This window comes from Galleria mellonella, unplaced genomic scaffold (genome assembly GCF_026898425.1).
Source record: "Galleria mellonella isolate WM207_F2 unplaced genomic scaffold, CSIRO_AGI_GalMel_v1 utg270, whole genome shotgun sequence".
NCBI classification, from domain to species: domain Eukaryota; kingdom Metazoa; phylum Arthropoda; class Insecta; order Lepidoptera; family Pyralidae; genus Galleria; species Galleria mellonella.
Window position 1 is genome coordinate 1,407,654 of NW_026442062.1, and position 22,952 is coordinate 1,430,605.

The 22,952-nt window shown below is 34.5% G+C and overlaps 1 protein-coding gene and 1 long non-coding RNA gene across 2 annotated transcripts in view; one reads left to right on the top strand and one right to left on the bottom strand.

Moving 5' to 3' along the window:
• Positions 1-11,355, bottom strand: part of LOC113523359 (proton-coupled amino acid transporter-like protein pathetic) — a 59,583-nt gene extending 48,228 nt beyond the window's left edge. Inside the window, exon 1 of the mRNA XM_052895310.1 lies at positions 11,175-11,355. The gene's annotated coding sequence lies outside the window, so the exon portion shown is untranslated. The remainder of the gene's footprint in view (positions 1-11,174) is intronic.
• On the top strand, positions 6,599-13,763 carry LOC128200782 (uncharacterized). Its single transcript, XR_008252872.1, has 2 exons — positions 6,599-6,683; positions 13,547-13,763. It is a non-coding gene; the product is annotated as an uncharacterized LOC128200782 (long non-coding RNA).
• The last annotated feature ends 9,189 nt before the right edge of the window (positions 13,764-22,952 follow it).

Here is a 22,952-nt window from a genome sequence, read left to right on the forward strand (position 1 = left end):
GAGCAACAAACATTCATCTATTTATCCTTACAAACTTTCGTATTTATAATATTAACTAGCTTTTACCCGTGACTGTTAGCGTGATTGTGGTATTATTTAAAAAGTTCTGCCAGTAGTTGCCACGCTTGGCAGGTGGACTAGCAACCGTTAGGCTTGGAAATGTTTTAAGAGGGACGCTGCTGTCCATCTTTCCACTATAAGCTCCTTTTGTCCCTTACGACATCCACGGGCCTATTCTATGCCGGGAACATACGGGAAAACACGATAGTAAAGCTTATTAACGGCAAAAAAATCTCTTATTTGATAAAGAGAATTTAGAATCAAATTATACTATGCTGACTCATTCATTCATGAATCATTGTGAACTGTATTGACCTCCAAACAAGACACGAAATGCGGAGTCAACGTGGAACGAAACGTTCGGTTTTAATATAGTTCTGAATAATGTCGTAGTTTTGTCGTGTCGTACCGGCATAGAAGCCACTCCTTCCTTTCCCGTGGGTGTCGTAAGAGGCAACTAAGGAAACTTAATTATCAAGAGATTCGCAGAAGCGTCGTTTTTAAAACCTAATTGCGGTTGTCAACCCACCTACCAAACGTGGCAGCTACTGGCAAAACTATGGGAGAGGTCTATTTTCAGTAATGGACAATTAAAGGAACAATTAATTCCTTTTTGTCTGTAAGGATATACTTACAAATTGATTCCGTAGACATTTTATCAAAGTCGGTTAAGTAGTTTAGTTTTTTTTTTATGAAATCTTTAAATACTTTAATCTCTTATTACAAATATCATAGGGGAAAATGGATGATAATACATCTGTCATGGACATCAATATAAATAACATATTTTTATATTATATTTTTTCCATAAGTGATGTATATTTTACTAGAGGGAGACTTTGTACAAAAGTCGTTTGCTTGGGCATCTCTCTCCCATTCGTGTTTCTACCGTGAAGCAACTGTGTTTGCATCGCTGTGTTTCGGTTTGAAGGGTGGGACATGGCGTGAATTTACTGGGTACAGAGAAATTACACCTGAGTCCTCAGGAATGGCAACGTATGGAGGGGGGGGGGTATCATGGGCGAAACAGTACACTCTGTTATGTCCATGGTACTGCTCATGTCTATAGGTGACAGTTAATAAAAAAAGTTTAAAAAAATTACTATGGTACTAATCTGTAAGTATATCCTTTCAGATAAAGAAATAATCTTCCAAATTGGTTTACAATTGTTAGAGTTACGAGGTACCAAACATAAAAATTAAAATACAACCGAATTGAGAACTTTTTTCTTTTGAAATCGGTTAAAATACAAAAAGATATAAACTGAACTTGGTACAATTTCTACAACTTTGTAACTTTTTTTTTATACAACTTAGAATGGCAAACAAGCTGACGGCCCACCTGATGGAAAGTGGTAACCGTCGCCTATAGACATGAGCAGCACCATGAACATAACAGAGCACACCGTTTCGCTCATGATAACCCCCTGCGTTGCCATTCCTGAGGACTCAGATGTTATTCCTCTGTACCCTGTAAATTCACGCCATATCCCACCCTTCAAACCGAAACACAGCTATGCAAACACAACTGCTTCACGGTTGAAACACGAATGGGAGAGAGGTACCCATGCAATGGACTTTTGTACAAAGTCTTCCTCTGGTAATAACTTTACTCCATTGTGACACAGATAGTGAGCACCTACTCAGAAGCCAGTGATTTTCCAGTAACTCACGCTTCAAGCTTAAAATGCAAGCGTAGCTGTTACGGAAATGTCAAACAAAGGTACCCATTCAGCTATGCTTGTATAATAGTTAAGCTGTTTCAATTAAAGAACTAATTGAAATATAAATGCATTGAAAAATTATATTAAAATGAATACAAAACCGTGCCGTCTGGTTCCGGCTCAGAATAGGCCACACTTTCTTTTCCCGTGGGTACCGTAAGAGGCGATTAAAGGAGGATTTCTCTTAAAACATATCTAAACCCTAACTGAGGTGGCCAATCTGCCTGCCAAACGTGGCAACTACTGGCAAAATCCCCCAAGCTTATGTTCAGCAGCGGACAGTTAAAGTCTGATATGATGATGATGATGATGAATATAAATAGATGTAATAAATAAATAAATAAAACAGCAAATGAAAATGTAATATTTATAGTAGCTGCAAAATAAAAATAACTGTATTTAAATATTTAAATTGAAGTCTTAATTTGTATTTAAAACAGTATATTTTTAATCATTTTGAAACGTGGAAAAATTTTCGCGTTTGCTTTCATTCCAAATATACGTAACAGGTTTCTTTTACATGGTTGTAGCAGTTTAATTAAATTTTAATTTAAAATATAAATATGCTTTAGGTTTCAGGTTACATTTTATTATAGCCCAAACGTAATATAAATAGGGAGAAAATGTTATTAGGTAGATATTTTTTTAATATGTATTAATAAGTATCATACTAATTGCTTGGCTCTAGAACTAGGAAACCCTGTATTTTGAGAATCCGCGTGGCGATAGTTTATTTATTCATTATTATAATGCATTCATATTTTTTTTAATACAACTTAGAATGGCAAACAAGCTGACGGCCCACCTGATGGAAAGTGGTAACCGTCGCCTATAGACATGAGCAGTACCATGGACATAACAGAGTATACTGTTTTCGCCCATGATACCCCCCTTGCGTTGCCATTCCTGAGGACTCAGTTGTTATTCTTCTGTACCCTGTAAATTCACGCCATATACCATCCTTCAAACCGAAACACAGTCATTCAAAGGCTGCTTAACGGTTAAAACACGAATGGGACAGAGGTACCCAAGCAAACGACTTTTGTACAAAGTCTCCCTCTTGTTCAGTAGTGAGCAGTTAAGGGCTGATATAATGATGATGATACGTACTAAAATTTACATATATAAACGAATAAATAAAAGAATTTAATGATCGAGGAATGGGCAGTAACGTCTCTCTTAAAATCTCACCAAAGCCTAACTGCGGTTACCAATCCACTTGCTAAGCATTGTAACTACTGACAAAATCCACTTGTATTATTATTTTATATATTTATGTATGTGTATTTGTGTCGGTGTTTATATGCATGTGTGTATGTATGTGTGTATATATATATATATATATATATATATATATATATTTTAGTGGGTGATAATGTAATGGTAACCTCACCCGCGCTATCGGTATACACCGGCGGGGCACCAGTGAAGGATGATAGGTGAGGATGAAGCAGGTCAGTTAGCCCATCGTGACGAATTCAACAAGAATTGTTCACGATGGTTTCCAGGGGGAACCACGTGGAGGTCGACCTGATAGGGCATATTGCTAGCAATGGGGCTGTCAAACTCCATTGCTAACAATCCCTTTCCCCCCTATGTGTATGTATTATTACATTAGTACGAAGTCGTTTACATTATCTCTGACTCGTATGTCCACTGGCTATCAAATGTGTTTCGATTTGAATGGTTATCGTAGTGAAATTACATGGTACGGAGGCATACACGCATAGAATGCATGGGCATCATGGTTTGCGTGATGTTCGTGTTAGTATTAATGTAGGTTATGGTAGGTTGTCAGGTTATTAGCCATTTTAATTTTATTGTTACCATTTAGTAAAAGTAAGTCGTTGTTATTATATTAGCTATATTATTAGCTGAATATAGCTTCCCCTATAAGAGCGATTTGCCAGTAGTTGCCACGCTTGGCAGGTGGGTTGGCAACCGCAGTTTGGCTTTTGGTGATATTTTAAAAGGGACGCTGTTGAAAGGGAGGGCTGATGTTTTTTTTTTTACTGTTAAAAAATGGAATAGTATATATATATATAGCCTGCGCCAACGGGATACGCTGGCGAATGCGAGCACCAGTGAAGGGTGATCGATGAGGATGAAAACAGGCTAGTTAGCCCATCATGATGAATTCATCAGGAATTCATCATGATAGTTTCCAGGGGGACCCGCGAGGAGGTCGACCTGGTTGGGTATATTGCTAGCAATGGGATTCTCAATCTCCATTACTAACAATCCCTTTCCCCCCGTTGCCTATATGTTGTAGATATATATTTGTATATTTTTTTTATAAATATATGAACTGTATCTTATCCTGACCTATTATAGATCAGGATAAGATTCAGCTTTACTTCAGATTTACAAGAATTAACCAGAATTATTTCTAAGAGGAACCGCACGAAGGTCGGCCTGACAAGATATATTACTAGCGATTGAGACTCTCAGACCCTCATTACTAACAATTATTTTTCTCTAAGCAGGTTAGTTGTATGATTGTGATTAATTCACTAATGATTTCCTACGGGGTCGCGTGGACGATAATCTGGCTAGATATAATGATAGACGGTTACACAATATTACTGTTCATAATTTAATACAAATGTACAAATACAGCGCAATCATGTCATATAAATAATCGATAATAGCTCTTGTTGCCTGTCAAGGGAATATTTCTCAATCAAATTGATACAATAATAGATAGCGGCTGATCGAGAATTAAATATTTATGGACTAGAGATCGCTTTTCTAAGCTTATTCATATTTATATACGTAAATATCTTTATTTATATAGAAATGTCAACGAAGCTATTTAAGTAGTAAGTTTTTTTTTATAGAAAGGTGGCAAACCAGCATATAGCCCATCAGATGGTAAAAGATTGAAGAAACCTTAATACATCCTTTTAAAGAACTCAATATTGTAGTCTCTAGGAAAAAAAAAACAAAAAAAAAAAAACAAAAAGCTCTCGATTTATTAACATTGTATTTAAAAGCGTAATAGTAGTTGTTTTATTCTTTTGAAAATTGCTTAAAATAGTATGTAAGTATCAATTGATATCCAATATCTACACACACACACACACACACACGCGCACACACGCACGCACGCATGCACGCACGCATGCACGCACGCCAGTACGCACGCACGCAAGCACGCACGCACGCAAGCACGCACGCACGCATGTCCGCATGCAAACACGAACGCACGCTCGCACGCACGCACCCACGCACGCACGCACTTCAAACAAGGAGTAGATTCTATGTCAAATTATACAAATCTACTACCAATGATATAATGCATCAATTGTCAATGATTTCAAACTTTTTTGTACTTTAAATTAAAAATCTAATATTAGTTTATTTTTCGTTTTTGATTTTCGTTTCAACTATTTTTCTCGAAGTTGGTTCAATAGAATTTGGAGTCGAAACTGAAAAATACGGCCAGTTCCTTAATCTTCCGTTATATATCTGTATAGACATCGTATTAAAACAAGATAATATAATTAATAATATAATTAATTAAAACATATAATTAAGAAAATTTCGAAATTCTTGCCTGATCCTATAGTCCTATGTCTGATATTGATATGCCGTATATATATATCAAACCATTTAACCGACCGTTCAACACGAGTCAATAGCTCCTATTTTGCATACCATGCACAATATATAACCTTGACCTTGACTTGTACAATTATCGAACATTGTAAGGGGAACATCACGAGTTACCGCTTCAATGTTAACGTGATTGGTCTTATCTTTCATCAACGTTTATCCATAATTAAAAGTGATGGATTGTGAAATAATTATTTTAAGTGATATTATTTTGTACAGATAAACCAGCGCTTCAATTGACACGTACTTATCACTGGATAGTTTGAAATTTAGGTATCGGCAAAGCAATGAACACGCTCGTCGAATCCTTTATAAGGAGTAATAGGTACATTGTATTTATTATAATCGATTTTATTATGTCTTATATGAAAAATTAATAATTATTACGATACTTAGTATGGCAAACAAGTTGATGGCCCACCTAATGGAAAGTGATGGTGGGGGGGGGGGGGGAAGGGATTGTGAGTAATGGGATCTAACTGACCCATTGCTATCAAGTTGACTTCCACGCGGTTCCCCCTGGAAACCATCGTGGTTAATTCTAATGGAGTTCGTCACGATGGGCTAACTGACCTGCTCTTTCATCCTCACTTATCATCTTTCACTGGTGCCCCGCCAGCGTGTACCGTTAAAGCAGGCGGGGTTACCATCCCATTATCATCTATTAAAAAAATGGAAAATGGTAACAGTCATTTTTAGTAACAAACATAAAAAAATACAACCGAATGGAGACTTTGTATACCAGAGGGAGATTTTGTATAAAAGTCGTTTGCTTGGGTACCTCTGTTCCATTCGTGTTTCAACCGTAAAGCAGTTGTGTTTGCATGGCTGTGTTTCGATTTAAAGGGTGAGATATGGCGTGAATTTACAGGGTACAGAGAAATAACACGTAAGTCCTCAGGAATGGCAACGCATGGGGGGTATCATGGGTGAAACAGTACACTCTGTTATGTCCATGGTACTGCTCATGTCTATAGGCGACAGTTACCACTTTCCATCAGGTGGGACGTCAGCTTGTTTGCCATTCTAAGTTGTATAAAAAAAATCCCCTTATTTTTTAAGTCGATTGAAAAGACTGAATTCTAATCAACTATATTGGATAGGTACGTTTTTTAATTAAAGCAGGTAAAGTCGCAGTATGATGCAAGTAATAAAATAGTTTACGATACCGGTCAGCCATTTTGTTTTTACTGCATATCGAATGCGGTTTCGAGTAATTGCTTCAACTTGGTAAATTACAAACGTGTGAGTGAGTGAATGTCTCTCGAAGTCATTGGTGAGGTTTGTAAAATGTTACATTTATACATACATGATGACTTATATAATATAAATTTTGTGTATAACTTATTATTACTTGTAGTTGTATACGGTAATTTGACCGCACGATCTAGTGCAAAACGTATTCTACGTATATTTACCCGTACGTACTTTTTATTGAAAATCGTTCAGCGTTTCTGACGCAATTTAATAAGAAACATGTTGGCTTTCACATTTGTAATTAAAGTGTAATAAGTAAGACATGTCTAGACTTGTACATGCAAAAATAGGTTTTTGAACATATTTGAACAAAACTTTTCTACCGACTTTAAAAAGAAAGAGGTTCTCTTTTCGGTTACATTTTTTTTATGTTTGTTACCTTATAACTTTGCCAGTTGTAAACCGATTTGGAAAATATTTTTTTTTATTTCAAAAGAAAATATATAGACATTTTATTAAATCGATTTAGCGGTTTCGTTTTTAAATCAAAAGATCTAATTTTGTCAGAATTGAAGTCGCTTTTTTAGAGTACAATCTTAATTAATAAAACTAGTTTTGAAGGCATAATTTTTTTTAAATGTTATATATATATATATATATATACATATATAATTATATATACATATATAATTATATATATATATATATAATTATAATTTATGTAAATATTTATTTTAATTTCTGTTTTGCACTACTACTGCCCACTCACTACTTCCTATGCCACTGTGTTAGGTTGACTGAAAGAAATCTCTTTTAGAGATAAGTTCGCCTTTGCTAACATTGTTATTAACTTATTGTTGTTACTGTATCTGGCGGGACAATTTAAAATATCCAGACCCAAGACAATTTAGAAAAAATCGTTTTCTAAATTGACACGATAGGGAGTCGAGCCAGAGACTTCATTTATGCGACGCAACGTGGCCACCACTACGCCACGAAGGTCGTCAAATATTTTTTCAAACATCGTTAACTGACATAGTGTGAATAGTAAATAGGTAAATAAAATAATGACAATATGTACCCGGATTAATAATATAATTACGTTTCTCTCTAATGTGTCAACGACTTTAATGGCCTCGAAACGAGAAATACAAGTTGGCATACTTATGAACTTATTATGTTGATTTAATCTTGTATTTTAACATACAAAATTGATTGGCACAAGGTTACCGAGTAATTAAAAAGATAATAAAAAAATGTTACATCAGTTGTAGCAAGATTATATCTAGCTCCTAGAAGCCTGTATGTTTAATACAATTTATAACCGGCTTCCATACAATAGGAAAATCATACGTGTGAAATAGCTATTTTTTACTGAGAAAAAAAATTGTAAGTCAATATAAATACGTCTGTAACTATTTATCTACAACAATTTTCAATTTTTAAACGTTCACGCTCACTTTTTTACTTTATCCGAGCTGTAAGTACTTTATATTATTCTCAATTTCGTGTATAATATAGTATATGTTATATATGTGTAAGTATATTTGTTATTTATATATATTTATTCGTTTATATATGTAATTTTAGTATGTATGTATATCAATAATTACTAGTATCGTATTCGAGTATTCTGACACTTCCCTATGGTTGACTGGGAGAGAATGCTTTTAGCATTAAGTCCGCCATGTACACATATTTGTATTAATGAATAAGTAAATAAATTTTTAAGTTTTTTTTTCACCGTACAATTGCATTTCTGTTTTGTCAAAGGTTGACTGGGAAAGAATGCTGTATTACATTAAGTCCGCCTTTTGTACCTAAAATTTTTTTGTAATGTGGTCAATAAAGAATAACTAAAATATAATTAAATATTGTGTCCTACAAAAGATCGACTTCAATTTTGACAAAACTAGTCATTTTTATTTAAAAACTAAATTACTGAACCGATTTTAATACAATTTTATGTATTTATTTATTTATATTTTTGCACACATTAGAAAAAGTCTACAAGGCAGAATTAATGCGTGATGGCATTCTCTACCAGTCGACAGTTACGCTAAATAGAAAGAGCAAAAGGCGGTGTATAGATTTAAAAAAAATGTAAATTAAATAAATATTTTGAAAGATAACGAATTATGATAAATAAACATACAAACATATAGAAATAGAATCAAAATTACAGGGTACGGAAGCAAAAGATCTTGGTACCATAGGCAATGACAGGGTATTCATCACAGTGCATACTGTCTTTTTTTTATACAACTTAGAATGACTAACAAGCTGACGGCCCACCTGATGGAAAGTGGTAACGGTCGCCTATAGACATGAGCAGTACCATGGACATAACAGAATATATTGTTTCGCCCATGATACCCGCCATGCGTTGCCATTCCTGAGGACTCAGCTGTTATACCTTCGTACCCAGTAAATTCACGCCATATCCCACCCTTCAAACCGAAACACAGCCATGCAAACACAACTGCTTCACGGTTGAAACACGAATGCGACAGAGGTGCCCAAGCAATCGACTTTTGTACAAAGTCTCCCCCTGTCCATTTTGTCCGTGGTATTATTTATATCTACCTGAGTTTGCTCCCGCGGACGCTTAGACAATGGAATGAGCTCTTTACTGAGGTTTTTCCAGTATGAGGTTCTTCAAAAATGGTATATTAGGGGGGAAAGGGATTGTTAGCAATGGAGTTTGATAGCCCCATTGCTAGCAATATGCCTGGAAACCATCGTGAACAATTCTTGTTGAATTCGTCACGACGGGCCAACTGACCTGCTTCATGCTCATCTATCATCCCTCACTGGTGCTCCGCCAGCGTATCCCGATAGCGCAGGCGGGGTTACCATTACATTATCACCCATTAAAAAAAAAGAGTATATAAAGATTTCTTCAGGGTCGGCAACGCGCACGTGACACCCCTAGTGTTGCAGGCGTCCATAGGCTACAATGACCGTTTATTTATTTAAAATACTTACCGTTTTATATTTTGGTGTATTTGGTTTAGTGCTTATAGTTAAAAATAGACTTAATAAATTATTTTGCCTGTGAATTGTCAAATAATTAATTATTTCTCTCCTATATGAATCATAATCATTATACATGAGATATTTTCATGACTGATCACTTTAAAGATACTGTTAATTTCCATTAATTTATTTTTTACTGACTTCAAAACGGGAAGTTTCTTCGTTTGATTGTTTTTATGTATGTATCTTATTTTTTTTTTATTTTATTTTATACAAAAATCCATAGCTCTTAAAAAATAACATACATGCTAAGTCTCTTATGAATACAGCCAATAACGGATTTTATTTAAACAAACAAAAATTATAATTCCAAAGCGAGGTAGGCAAGTTAGAGTGGGTGTGTGCAAGTAATAGAAGCACAAGTATGAAAGAAACCATATATGTATAATAATGAGTGTCCATAAAGTGAGGTTAATTGATAAATAAAATCTTACATGATTTTTTGCTTATTAATTCCGAACCGATTCTGAGGTTACTTTTTGCAATTATTAAGGTTCATCCGCGTCTTCAATTGCTATGCAATATGACTATGAAATATAAGGTTTCTTTGGAGACCAATCTGACTAGTATATTGCATGGTTGGGGACGCTGGTTCCCATTATTAATAATATCTTATTAAATAGATGTGTTTACAATACAGATAGACTATATTCTGGAATAAAATATTTATTGGGTTTACAGTGCGAAGGAAAATCACATTATAGTTCATTCAGTCGTGAATTACAGTTTATTCAGTACAAATTTCGTTTGCCATAAAAATATCTAAAATATTTTTTTTATATTTATATCAATCAAGTTTAAATTAATTTTATTGAAAAATCTACAGCATTGAGAGATATAATAGTATTGGAATACTTTACACTGCAATATTATTAAATATAATAAAATTACACAGCTATTTCATTGAATTGAACGCTTTATTTGAAGTATAATTTTATTAAGTAGTACACGCTTTTTCATATTTAATCATCGTTATGTTGTTAAATAAACTGTATTTAATTAACATTTACTTAATAGAATTATGTCTTTAATCATTCTAAGTATTTTCTCACATCTTAGTTAGAAATTGTATATACTTTTAATTTATACGTCTACCCACATTTCTCTTCATTTATTTAAGACATCTTTGTTTATTTACTGATTATTTATAATGGACAATAATTTTAATTTTTATAAATAAAGTCGTATTTATGAATTTAATTATAAAATATGATTATTAGGTCGATTATCAAAGATGTAAAAGTATTTATTTATATATATAAAATACGAAGAACAATTTAACTAAGTGTTACCATTAATTAAATGAAGTTATTCAAAAACGGATTGCTTAAAAAAGTTTTCATTGTTAAACAGTAAACATAATTTTTTAATCAATAATAAGCTGTCACTTTATTCATCAATGATGTTTGTTAACAAATAACAACAAATACACATTTCTTCAGGTCGATAATTTTTCATGCATTCATATTCATTTAGCGAATTTTCATTCATTCATTTATTATAAATAAAAAATATATATGTTTTAGTAGAACTTACAAAATAGGCCTCGCTGTATAATAGTTCCTTTCACTTTATATCAAGCCCTTTGCACTATGCTGACACCACATCACATTCAAACAAATGTAATTGCGTAAAGTTTCAAACTTCGCTAGACTTATACACACACGTGCAACCGTGTCAACGGTCGCAGTAATACTGCACAGAGCCTTTGCGAAATCATGCGCAAACGCAGGATCGCGGTCGAACCAGCCTAAAAAGACCTCAAAAATTTCGACGGCTCCCTTTAAAGTGGCCTGGGTATTCCAAGTGGGGAATAGAGAAGCGTGTCTATCTTTACTGGTGTTTGCACAGTAAACAAGTGTTTCCTTTCTGACTGATTAAGTATTTTAGTTTGACAACTGATACGTTTTGCAATCAGGTCAATGATTTATTAAGTAAATGTTGTTATAACGTGGTTTACGTCATAAGTGTTCAAGTATTAGCTGAGTCAGCTACAGTTTGTGAGGAATGGAATCAATGCATTGCTTGGATCGTCAAGGAATAGCTGCAATATGTTACAATGCCTTCTCATACCCGAGATGACGACATACGAGATTTATATATTTTGTATATTTTATGAACAATTTAACCTAAATTAATTTGATATAATTGTATTTACCATAACCGAATGCCAAATGTTTTAATCTATACATACCTCGTTCGTTTCCTCTACTTTCATCACACTGTTTATACAAACTTTCCATGGGGAAACGCGTGGAGCTCGACATGATAGGGTGTATTGCTAGCAATGGGATCACTAATCTTCATTTCCAACAATCCCTTCTTCTCCGTATAAGTTGAGTTGTATATACATATATACATAACAAATTTTTTTTTAAATATTCGTAAGTTGAAGTAACAGGCATTTAATAATAGGTTTAGGGGCATCTTTGCTAGCAATGTATCTTATCAGGTTGACCTCCACGCGGTCCTCTTTGGAATCGTTCCATCGTGGTTATTTCCTTGTGTCTTCGTCATAATGAGCTATATAAGAAGGGGACTTTTTATAGAACTTAGAATGGCAAACAAGCTGACGGCCCACCTGATGGAAAATGGTAACCGTTGCCTATAGACATGAGCAGTACCATGGACATAACAGAGTATACTATTTCGCCAATGATACCCCCCATGCGTTGCCATTCCTGAGGACTCAGGTGTTATTTATCTGTACCCTGTAAATTCACTACCATATCTCACCCTTCGAACCGAAACACAGCCATGCAAACACAACTGCTTCACGGTAGAAACGCGAATGGGATAGAGTCTGTTTTCAACCTCATCTGTCATCCTTCACTGGTGCTTCACTACATCAGTAGTACACAAAAATTTCCAAGTGGAATTTTTGTTCCACATTCAAATAATTTATCTATTGAAAAAGCATACACAAGATTGAATCTATATAGAAAACGTCCACCTCTGTACCTTATTGGTATTTTTTTGTATCCAATTTCTCTGTATGTTATGTACACAATAAATATTTATTTCAAATAAACACCGTTTCTAGAGACTCCTGAATAACGTTGTGACATGATAAATCTTTATTGAATCATAAATGTAAGAACTGCCATGTTATTTATCAATACCTAGTACTCACTATAGAGTAAATATTATTTTATTTACTTTGTGTCTTAGACTATTTATTTATTTGCTAGCGTATTTGTAGTAGTTTGTACGTGAGCCAATTCCTTCGAAAATACTTCGACAGCTTTTCTAACAGTTTCAATAATATTGAGCTTGTTTCTCAAAGTTTTGACAGAGTTGCCGATGGACAGTTCCTCGTAACAACGTTACATAGAAACAATCAAATGATTGCTGACGACATGGAGAGTAGAAAAGTTTCAATTTTGAAATTACCATTCTTATCTGCGTCCGTTTATTTCGTGTGTCGTGTATGTACCCACTTATTCCCCACACACAAACACTCGCGCGCGTGCACTCGGGCACACTCGCACGCTCACTAGCATGCGCGCGCGCGTGCTCGCACGCACACACACACACACACACACACACACACACACACACACACACACACGCACGCACGCACACACGCACACATGCACGCACTCACGGACGCACGCACGCACGCACCCAGACACGCACGCACGCACACACACACATGCACGCACGCACGCACGCACGCACGCACGCACGCACGCACGCACACACACGCACACTCACACACACACACACCCGCAATTGGATTTTAACATTATTAAAATAATTTATTTTTGGTATGTTATTTACTTACATTGTTACAAGTTGTCTGGAAACGGTGGCCTGGTGACTGTAGCACAGGTTTTCCTAATTCAGCCATCAATCACCACAATACATAAACTGTGTATTCTTAAGTAAATAGTTTGTTCATACAGTATTACAGAAGGAAGGAGGGGAAGAGGGAGATCGAGACATAGTTACATCAGGCAGATCAAGGAAGGAGTTGGTGTCGTGTCGTATCAAGAGGTGAAGAGACTCGATGAAAATCGTAGTGAGTGGCAAGAGCTCCACCGACAAGAGCGCAGCTCTTAAATGGATAGATAGATAGATATACAGTATTGTGGAGAATGAATAAATATTTTTGAATTTGAATTGAAAATATTTTGATACTAGTTGGATAAAAAAATATTATTTACTAACTCTATCCCGCGGCTTTATCCGCGTGAAGCAGAACATAAAATTCCCTATCTCAAATATTATTCAAATCCATTAAGTAAATCTTACGTGAAAGAGTAACACACATCCATCTATTGTAACAAACATTGTCAATTTTTTTTATACAACTTAGAATGGCAAACAAGCTGACGGCCCACCTGATGGAAAGTGGTAACCGTCGCCTATAGACATGAGCAGTACTATGGACATAACAGATCTATTATATTAAGAGTGATTTATTTTTATTCATTTCTTAATTTATTTATACGTTAATTACAACAATACCATTATAGGTTTTGCCTAATTGCAATCACAATTAACATTTTTAATAATTCATCTATGTTGTTACGTAGCATTTGGAAAATACAATAATGACCTCCATGTGAACTTCTTCATTAAACAATTAAATATTATAACTATATAATTACCAACTACATTAACTAGACAATTTTACCAGAAGGAGACTTTGAAGTCATTTGCTTGGGTAGCTTTTTCCCGTTCGTGTTTCTACTATGCAGCAGTTGTGTTTGCATGGCTGTAATTTGTTCGGTTTGAAGGGTGATGGGTGAAAATGGTATGGAAACCCCGCCTGCGCTAACGAGATACGCTGGCGGAGCACCAGTGAAGGGTGATAGATGAGAATGAAAACAGGCCCATTAGCCCATCATGATGAATTCATTAGGAATTGACCATGATAGTTTCCAGGAGGAACCGCGAGGAGGTCGACCTGGTTAGGTATATTGCTAGCAATGGGATTCTTAGTCTCCATTACTAACAATCCTCCCCCCCCCCCGGTTTGAAGGATGAGACATGGTAGTGAATTTACAGGGTACAGAAGAATAACACCTGAGTCCTCAGGAATGGCAACACATGGGGGATATCATGGGTGAAACAGTATACTCTGTTATGTCCATGGTACTGCTCATGTCTATAGGCGACGGTTACCACATTCCATCTGGTGGGCTGTCTGCTTATTTTCCATTCTAAGTTTCATAAAAAAAAATTTAAAATACTAGCTATTACTCATGACTTCGTATGTGTTACTGGAATATTTTGATGGAAATAAATACTAGCTTATGCCCTTCTCCATCCCATACAGTACATCTACTTCAAATCTCATGGCAATTGGCTGAGTCGTTAAATTAGTTATAGTAATTCAAAATAATAATAAAAAAAAAAAAACAATTACATTAATGCCATTATATTTTTATGTGAACAATACAAGAGAATACTATTTTGATTCAAAAAAGAACAAAATTGATTTAGAATCGGTAAAGATATGGATATTTTTATTCTATATCGTGCGGTCTCGGCATAGAATTAACCATTCCTTTTTTTCCCGTAGGTGTCATAGTAGACGACTAAGGGATCCTAATGGTCGAGAGACAGGCAGCAGCGTCCCTCTTAAAACGTCATCAAAGCCTAACTGTGGTTGCCAACCCGCCTGCCAAACGTGGCAACTACTGGCAAAACCTACTTATGTTAATGGTGTGTTATTTTCAGAGTATTAATTGAAAGAAAGAAAGAATGAAAGGTAGAAAAATATTTATTTGGTGCATACCAATGAATTTATGTAGAAAAATATTAAGAAAAATGACAAAACAACTTATAGTTTATACTTCGTAAAGAGTTAGTGTGGAAGAAGTTTACTTTTGCAACAATATGTAATTTATTAGGGACACATTTAGTTTTCATATAAATTGAGGAACTTGGAACTTGCGTCGTCTATCACTAATGGTGTCTGTGGTAACAATGCGCTCGATATTATGAAATGATGTAGGTTAAATAAAAATGCTATGGTAATTGTGGGAATCGTAATGATCTCACGGTCACTTATTAACCATAAATTATGTAATGCTCATGTTGAGGTAGCGGTGTTACATATTATCAAACGACATGAATGCGATGGACAGACAATACTTCAATTTTTTTACAACACAGGAGGTAAATGAGCATGCGGCTTACCTGATGGTAAGTGACTACCATTATGCAATATTAAGGAAATACGAGTATGTAGAATATTCTATAACAAGAGATGTGATAAGTTCACAGAAAGCTCAGATTAAAGTTCTTTTGACTAGGAGCATGTGGCTCACCTGATGGTAAGTAATTACAACACCAGAATCATTGCAGGTGTGCTGCCGGCCTTTTAAAAAGGAATATGCAGTTGAAAGTTATGATGTCGTATCGGTTCGGAAATCATCGTTGTGCAGCGAAAAATCACTAACTAACATTTATAGCGGAACCTATTTTTTTGCCCTATTTAGTTTGAAACACAATAATCTATCCTATTTTAAACAATATAAGCATTTTCCTTCATATTTATGAAATTACAGAATAGCAATAAGTACCTAAGTATCAATTCTACAGGACCTCTCTCCGCGAAAACTAATTAAGTTGATTTTTTTTATTTTAGTTTAAACAAATAAACAGCTGTTGAATTTCATTCATTACACGTAGTTTTATTAAACTGTAAGCTATGCTTTTTTCTAACAAATGTTTTGGATAGCATTTAGCATTTAGAAGCTATATCGATTTTTGCGAAAAAAAATATTCAAACGCGATTATTCTCAGAATCTGATTTTTGTAGTTGATGAGTTTTCGCTGCACAACGACGAAATACTGCTTGTTGGAAGTTATTAATGATCATAGTTTACCTAAATGATTATGTTAACACTCCCGTCTCTTACAAATCTTCCGTATAAATATTCTTAGGCACGCACTGAAGAAGAGAATCTAAAATGTTTTAGGCACCTCCTTGTATACAGAAGGTCTTAGGTATCAAATCAATTTGATTACATTACATTTTTATAACAAGATCCTGTAGAATTTTGATATTGAACCTTAATCCGATCACATTCAGTTGAATTTAGGTTGAATAGAATTTAATGGAGCCTTGTTTTATGCTAGGTATGTTCAGAAATGGGTCGATGTCAAAGTAAAAGAGTAGGTACCATAAATCTGTTTAATGTTATAAAAAAACAAACAATGTATGTTCATTGTTTCCCAAGCATTTTATGTCGCGGGTCGCTGCCACAAAATGTTTATTAAAACATGTTGCGACCACTACAAAATATTAATTTGAGCTTTTGCTGAGTTTTAATTAAATATAGAAATTTTGTATTGTCACCGAAAAACAGTTCGTGAGCGTGTTTGTAATAATAATCCAGGTATTGTGGGACTTGTGAATGCAGAATGAAATCATCCACTATTGAATACAAAATTTAATTAATAACTTATTTTGTTGTCACCGAGAAATATTTTTTTTATATCGTTTTTAAATCTATATATTTAAAAATTAATGCCACTTTTCGTTGTAATTTTATAACTCAAGAACGGCCTCACCTATCCAAACCAAATGTTTAGGCTTTGTTCGGACTATTTAGTAGATGGTTTATGTGAAGTGTACATAAAATTGATTGAGCGGTTATTCATTTATCACATATTTTGTAACAAATGAATTCAATAAATGGCGGATTATTTTGTTAATGGAGATTTTTGTGTCAAATTCAAACTTTTTTTAAAGATGGGGATTGTTCTGTCAAATTTACCAGAGGGAGACTTTGTACAAAAGTCGATTGCTTGGGTACCTCTATCCCATTCGTGTTTTTACCGTGAAGCAGTTGTGTTTGCATGGCTGTGTTTCGGTTTGAAGGGTGGGATATGGCGTGAATTTACAGATAGGTGAATGTACAGAGGAATAACACCTGAGTTCTCAGGAATGGCAACGCATGGGGGGTATCATGGGCGAAACAGTATACTCTGTTTCCATGGTACTGCTCATGTCTATAGGCGACGGTTACCACTTTCCATCAGGTGGGCCGTCAGCTTGTTTGCCATTCTAAGTTGTATAAAAAAAAATTGAAACTTGTTTCAGTATTGACAGTACAAGCATGTTGTTCATGCGGTCATTTAATTTTGGACGTGTTTCAATTATAGTACATTACTGCAGCGGCCAGCAACTGAGGCATTGAAAGACGAACGTGCAAATGTGGGCCGAGGCACAGCCAAGGCATGCATATGTGAGTCCATCAATGCCTAGTTGTGGCCAAGGCTTGTATAGTAATTCTCTCAAACAATGCGCGAAAATCAAAAACACAATTTTACTTTTTAAGTTCAATGACGAATAACGAACAATAATAATTTTTCACGCGCCATAATATTCCTTTTTTTTTCAATAAACAGCTTTCTATTTGCAAGCCAGTTCGAAATTGAAATAAAACCTTTTATTAGTTACCTCCTTGGTAGCCATGTAGCCAGTAAAAGGTCATTCCATTTTTAAATTACAGGACAGATATGAGTTTACATAGTAATTTATCTGGCCGCAAAACACGACAGATATGGATTTTCATACAACTTTTGCCGGCCGTTGCCCACATGTATCTGGCCAGTACGGCAATTTTAATTTATCTCGAAGACGATTGTCAAAATAATGCTCACATTTCCAAGCATGTTTGAAAAAAGGTTATTTAACAAATATATTTTATTTATTGAAGCAATTGCAATGCCTTATATTAGGGGGAAAGGGGATTGCTAGTAATAGAGTCTAATTGTTTCATTGTTAGCATGGAAGCGCCCTGAAAGAAGAGCCCTGGAAACCATCGTCGTTAAATATAGTAAATTTTGCCACGATGGGCTAAATGACTTTCTTTCATTCCTCACTGGTGTATACCGACAGCGCAGGCGGGGTAACCATTTTATTATTAGCAAAAAAAAAATCTCACTTACTAAATGCGACCCATACATTGAGAAACGATGTTTTAATATGAAATTGGACAAGGAAACTTACGAAGTTAGAACTAGAATCTATCTGTAAAGCTAGATCTGTAAAAGCACTATGTATTCGTTAGTAAAAGAAGTCTATATGTATATGTATAATAATTTTATAATGAAAGAAAGACTTCATTTTTTGTATGTTTATTTGTAATACCAAAAATAAACAATCACTCAAACGATTTTGAAAATTTTTTCATCTGTAGAAAGACACATTATCTGTGAGTAACCCAGGCACACATTATTATTAAAAAAATTTGACATTTTTAATTTTTGTAATGAAAATTACAATAATATAACCCTAGGTATCAGGGGGGAAGGGATTGTTAGTAATGAGGAGGTTGGTCACCATTGCTATCAATATACCCTATCAGGTTGACCTCCACGCGGTTCCCCCTGGAAACTATCGTTACTAATTTATAGTTGAATTCATCACGATGATCTAACTGACCTGCCTTTTAAACCAGCGTATACCAATAGCGCGGGCGGAGTTGCCATTTTAATATCATCCATTAGGGGGAAAGGGATTGTTAGTAATGGAGACTGAGAATCCCATTACTAGCAATATATCCAACCAGGTCGACCTCCCCGCGGTTCCCCCTGGAAACTATCATGGTTAATTTCTGATGAATTCATCATGATGGTCTAACTGGCCTGTTTTCATTCTCATCTATCACCCTTTACTGGTGCTCCGCCAGCGTATACCGATAGCGAGGACCGATTATGATGCGGTTTTTATTGAAAGCTGACGTGATCGAAATGGTTCTTAAATTAGTTAATTTTTTTCGAGGATTCGAGGAAAGCCTACAGCTATAATAACTTAATAATTAAATGTAAATGATCATAGTAAGTAAATTTAAAGTTACCACATGCAGTTAACGAAAAAGAAATTTGTCACAGTCTAAATAATTAATAAATGGACAAACACAGAATATCATTAAAATCATTTAGTAAAAAATTTACGATGGTTTTTTTACGTAATTTTATATTTTATTATTATTATTTAGTACTTTAAGTTCAAGTCTTACTTGTTTTGACACTAGATGGCGTTGTTATAACAAGATTTAATTCGCATTCAATAAATTCATAGTATCGCCATAATTGCCAATTAGCTTAATTAAACAAGTATTGATTTGTATTATATACATGAGAAATATTGCTCTAAATACATCATTAATACTTGTTCGTGTAGGTGTCATTGTTTACGAGTATGTAAATAATCTCTTGACAAATATAATTGTAAACCTTCTATTTTCAGGTATATTACTCATAGTTTACAGTCATTACGATTACAATTTAACTTTAATTAATTAGAATTAATTTTTTTATTTTTTTTATGCAACTTAGAATGGCAAACAAGCTGACTGTCCACCTGATGGAAAGTGGTAACCGTCGCCTATAGACGTGAGCAGTAGCATGGACATAACAGAGACTTACTTTTCCGCCCATGATACACTCCATGTGTTGCAATTATTTAATTTACATTATGATATTATACAAACTATTGTATTATATTATTAAATTATACATTAATTAATAAAATGCCAATTTAAATAATTTTATTATAATATCTTTGGTCACCAAGTAGGCAGTGAGGAATAGTGGTCTTTAAAATAGGATTACTTATTGTCATTAATCTTACACGAAATTTTGACTTACATTTACGTAAAATAGCAAAAAAAAATCATTAACCCTGTTCTCTGGGGGGGGGGGGGGAGGGATTGTTAGTAATGAAGACTGAGAATCCCATTGCTAGCAATATACCCAACCAGGTCGACCTCCTCGCGGTTCTCCCTGGAAACTATCATGGTTAATTCCTGATGAATTCATCATGATGGGCTAACTGGCCTGTTTTCATTCTCATCTACCACCCTTCACTGGTGCTCCGCCAGCGTATTCCGTTAGCGCAGGCGGGTTACCAAACCATTTTCACCCATTAAAAAAAAAACCTTGTTCTCTGCGAACATATAAATTACTAGCTTTTACTCACGATCACTCCCTGTGACTCGGATATATTCACTGATCGGGATAAAATCTATTTAACCTTTTTCATACCATACAGTACGTGTATTCTAAATTTTATAGTGATTGGTTAAGCTGTTAAGGCGGTAACAGGTGACAAACAAACACACTTTCACAGGGGGGAAAGGTATTGTTAGCAACTTATAAATAATAGTATAATATAATAATAAATTAGTGCTAACATCTGTATACCGTGTTTTTCAGCAAATAAATTATATTATTATTATTAATAGGTCGACCTCCACGTGGCTCCCCCTGGAAACCATCGTGAACAATTCTTGTTAAATTCGTTACGATGGGCCAACTGACCTGCTTCATCCTCACCTCTTATCCTTCACTGGTGCCCTGGTATATATATATATATATATATATATATATATATATATATATATATATATATATATATATATATATATATATATATATATATATATATATATATATATATATATATATATATTATTGTAATGTCTTTTTAATTGTACAGATATTTATTTATTTTTAACAACTCTGAATAAACTGTCAGATGATTATCTCATATTGGGTTTGCTGAAAGAAATCTCTTTTAGAGATAAGCTCGCCCTTGTGCTATGTTATGTTTAATTATTGTTTTTATATAATACTTTTTGTGTACAATAAAGAATAAAGAGATATAATATTAAATATATATGAAACAAGAGCGGGAAAATGATTATTTCCTTAAGCAAGGATTTACTTTAATCTAAAATACAATGTTAATCGAGATAATTCTGGTACAATGAACATAAGAAATTGTATATATATTTGATTCACGGTTCGAGACAGAGATACTATTATTAAAGCCATTGATCTCGGATAAGATTTTTAAATATCTTTATTGCGGTTATTGTTGTTTTTAAAAACAAAAGAATTTTCCTTTTGTGTAAAATTTATGATATTTTCATGTTTTCCTCCTTTTCCTTGTCCATGCCTTTCTGTTATATCCTACTAAACTTACTTCCTGCTAAAATTATAAATGTATATTTTTTTAACATTTTGAAGGATAATTAAATTAAAAAAGAGAAACACAGCTATGAAATCGCAGCCGCTTCACGGCAGAAAAACGAGTGGGACAAGTGGTACCTATAGAGACGAGTTTTGTACAGTCCATTTGTTATTTAAAATCAATTTCCAATAATATGCTAATGTACATAATTATGGTAATTATAAAAAATATACAGGTTTGTTTTGCTTAACAAAAAAAAAATTTAATTGTAAAGGCACACAGAGGGGAAAGGGATTGTTAGTAATGCAGACTGCCAGTCCTATTGTTAGTAATATTCCTTATCAGGTCGACCTCCACGTTGTTCCCCCTGGAAACCATCGTACTGAATGCCAGGTGTATTCGTCACGATGGGCTAACCGACCTGCTCTTTCATCCTTACTGTTAGCGCAGGCGGGGTTACCATTCCATTATCATCCCTTAAAAAAACACAGAGGTCGTCAAATTCTCTGAATTACATATCATTGGTGATCAAAAAAGTAATTAAAGGTACATAATACGTAGAAAACAATTCATTATTAAGATGTAATTTGCTCAGTACAAAAAAAAAATTGTAAACACATGAGTGTTTACAATTTTTCGTCTGTGTACACAGACGAATAATAAAATTAATAGAAAACATAAAAATATATATATATATATATAGGCGAAATAAAATAACCTGCTCCTTTCAGAAGACGTTTAAAAACATAATACAAGTATTCGACATAATAAAGGCGCCGACCCAAACACCCACGCGCGATCGAGTCAAAGAGTTTCATTCAAATCGCTTCTAATGTAAAACGACCCAGGACCAAATGTAATCTCTCCATGTTTAACTAACATCCATGACATTTCCCTTACATGTAACTATTTTATGTCAAAAGGATAGATTAGTTGGACGAGTGTTTGAGTTGATACTTACTTGAAATGCAAGTGGGTCACGGTTGAATTTGATAAGTGTGATTAGTGAGTAACCAGCGATATTCAAGCGATTACAGTTTATATTACCATGTATTTTTTTTTTGATGGGTGTAAATGGCATTGTAACCCCGCCTGCGCTAACGGGATACGCTGACGGAGCACCAGTGAAGGGTAATAGATGAGAATGAAAACAGGCCAGTTAGCCCATCATGATGAATTCATCAGAAATTAACCATTATAGTTTCCAGGGGGAACCGCGAGGAGGTCGACCTGGTTGGATATATTGCTAGCAATGGGATTCTCAGTCTCCATTACTAACAATTCCTTTCCCCCCTATATTATCATGTTTGTGTTGCAATATTTTTAGTGAACATTATATCGCCTTTTTGTCCTGACATGGAATGGAC